Source organism: Chrysochloris asiatica, unplaced genomic scaffold (assembly GCF_000296735.1).
Source record: "Chrysochloris asiatica unplaced genomic scaffold, ChrAsi1.0 scaffold00011, whole genome shotgun sequence".
NCBI lineage: Eukaryota > Metazoa > Chordata > Mammalia > Afrosoricida > Chrysochloridae > Chrysochloris > Chrysochloris asiatica.
This window is the reverse complement of record NW_006408529.1, coordinates 26362833-26366344: the sequence shown is the minus strand read 5'-3', so window position 1 is coordinate 26366344 and position 3512 is coordinate 26362833.

Genomic DNA, 3512 nt, shown 5'->3' with positions numbered 1-3512 from the left:
GCATTCCATTGCGTCACCGCTCTTTGGAATGTGCACAAATATGGATCTCTTCCAATCAGTTGGCCAGATAATTGTCTTGCAAATTTCTTGGCATAGATGAATGAGTTCCTCCAGTCATGTCTCACTTTCTTGAAAGATTTTAACTTGTATTCCATCGATTCCTGGTGCCTTGTTCATTGCCAATGATTTCAAGTCACTTTGGATTTCTTTCTTCAGGATCGTTGGCTCTTGATCATATGCTACCTCTTGAAATGGTTGAACATCAGCCATTTCCTTTTGGTACAGTGACTCTGTATATTCTTTCTATTTTCTTTTGATGCTTTCTGCATCATTCAATAATTTGCTCAGAGAATCCTTCAATAATGAAACTCAAGTCTTGATTTTTCTCTTCAGTTTCTGCAGCTTGAGAAATGTTGAGTGTGTTCTTCCCATTTAATTTTCTAACTCCAGGTTTTTGCACATTTCATTATAATATTTGACTTTGTCTTCTCAAGCTGACCTTGAAATTTTCAGTTCAGTTCTTGTACCTTCTCATTTCTTGCATTTGCTTTAGCATCTCTGTACCGGAGAGCAAGTTTCAGAGTCTCTTCTGACATCCATTTTGATCTTTTCCTTCTATCTTGACTTCTTAATGACTATTTGCTTTCTTTCTGTATGATGTTCTTGATGTCTTCCCACAACTCTTCTGGTCTTTGGTCTTTAGTGTTTAAGGTATCAAATCTGTTCTTCAGATGATCTCTAAATTCAGGTGGGATATATTCAAGGTCATATTTTGGCTCTTATGGACTTGTTTTCATTTTCTTCAGTTTCAATCTGAATTTGCATATGAGCAATTGATGTTCTATCCACAGTCTGCCGCAGATTTACTATATTTGTGGAAAGAGAAGGTGAAAAAGCTGATGATGTGAAGTTTTCCACTTTCTCTTTCCACAGTTGTCATCAATTTGATCTGTGTATTCCATCTGGTGAGGTCCATGTGTATCCTCGTCTTTTATGCTGTTTTAAAAAGGTATTTGAAATGAAAAAAATCATTGGTTTTGCAGAATTCTATCATGTGATCTCCAGCATCATTTCTATCACCAAGGCCATATTCTCCACCTACTGATCCTTCTTCTTTGTTCCCAACCTTTGCATTCCAATCTACAGTAATAATCAGTATGTCTTGTTTTCATACTTGATCTATTTCAGATTGAAAAAGCTGGTAGAATTCTTTAATTTCATCCTAAATGACTTTAGTGGTTGTTGTGTAAATTTGAATAATAGCGGTATTAAGTGGTCTTCCCTGTAGGTGCGTATATATTATCCTATCACAGACAGTATTGTACCTCATGACAGATCTTGATATGTTCTTTTTGACGATGAATGCAATACCATTCCTCTTTAATTTGTCATTCCCAGCATAGTAAACCATGTGGTTGTCCAATTCAAAGTGACCAATACCTGTCCATTTCAGTTCACTGTTGCCTAAAATATCGATGTTCATGTGTCCCATTTCATTTTTGACAATTTCAAAATTGCCTAGATTATAGTTCGTACTTTCCATGTTCTGATTATTAATGGATGCTTACAGCTGTTTCTCTTCATTTTGAGTATGGCACTTCAGCAAATGAATGTCTCGATGGCTTGCTTTAATACCAAGGGGTTTACTCCATTCGCGTCATCACGGTCAACTCTACTTTGGGGAGGCAGCTCTTTCCCATTCGCATTTTGAGTGCCTTCCAACCTGAGGGACTCATTATCAGGCACTGTACCTGATAGTGTTTCTCTGCTATTCATAAGGTTTTCAGTGACTAATTATTCAAAAAATAGTCCATTTTTCCTTCTTCCTAGTCTGTCTTTTTCTGAAAGCTCATCTGAAACCTGTCCACCGTGGGTGACCCTGCTGGTATTTAAAATATCTGTGGTATAGCTTCCACAATCACAGTAACTCACAAGCCTCACAGTACGACAAACTGACAGATGAATGGTGGGTTCTTTATTAGGTGCTATCAAGTCAGTTTCAATGTACAATAGAAGGAAACATTGCCCTGTCATGCACTATCCTCATAATTGCTGTAACCCTTAAGCCAAGGTGCCAATCCATCTCTTTGGTGGCATTCCCTTTTTCCTCTGACCCTTCACTTTACCAACCATACTGTACTTCTGATGTGGCTTCTGTACTTCTGTAAGATAAGCAGTGGACCTCAAGGTTATTTGAACCACAAGGTTGGCACTTCCAACTTACAAAGTCACTATTATGAGTTGGAACTGAATGGATAGCACATAACAACAATAGCAACAGTACTGTACTTCTCCAGGGACTGATCCCTCTGATAATATTTCCAAAGTTAGAGAGACGAAGCCTCACCATCCTTGCTTCTAACTAGCATTCTGGCTGTACTTCTTCCATCACAGATTTGTTTGCTCTTCTGGCAGTCTATGGAAATTTCAATATTCTTCTCCAACACCATTACTCAAATGTATCAATTCTTCTTTATCATGGCCCAATTTCATATTCATATAATGTTTTTGAAAATACCATGGCTTGGATCAGGCATCTATCTATTAAATAAAGTCTTAGGGAAGATAGGGCATGGCTAAGGCATGGCTAGGACAGGGTATAGAAAGATATAGCTGTAAATGTGAATGGTCCTGGGGAGAATCAGGTTTCACTTATTATAAGAAGTGAAGTGCCTATATTCTAGTATAAATCAATGAGGTTTCTAATTAAATTCATGCTCAATAAACCAAGAATTCTAAATACAACTCTATTCTGTTCCTAGAATCACAGGCATTTCATCTCCATGTATTATTTTCTCCTCATATTCTGCTAGTCATTTTATCCATTTCCTAACATTGATTTCTCAAATCTTATCAAACAATATTAAGTGACCATTCTTCTCCCCCTTAGTGCCTTCTACCATGACCTGCTTCCCCATAACATTTTCTCCTCCTTTCAAATTTCTGATCACCAGTTGGAGGGAAAAAAAGTGCTTATCTGATTCAACTCAGCATTTCCTTCCATGTATTTGGGGGGGGGGGCTCCTATACAGGGTCCCTGTGAGTCAGAACTGACTCCAGAGAATTTAACAACAACAACAACAACAATACATTGTAGAGGTAAAATAAAAGATAAGATAGTGTCAGAGAATGAGAAGAATGTCAGGAAAAGAATAGGACCCCTGGGCCTTTCCCACTCTGGTTTCTTCAGACCAACCAAAAGTTGAACATCTAACCACAAAAGTCTACACATACCTCATGGCTTGTGACAAGCTCACTAGTGTCAGGAACAAGTTAGGACTCCTGGGACTAGGCCTCTCTTACCATGGCTCATGTCTACCCCTTTGCCTGAAAGGGAGAAACTCACATCTCTAGTCCAACAAGAATGATAACATTGAGAAGCACAACCTATAGACAAAGATAAATAAGACTATCAGAACCTGAAATCGTAATCGAAGCATATGGTCGAAGGCAGGCGATCCATGAAGATAGTGACTGTCTGGCCAACTGATTGGAAGAGATCTGTATTTGTG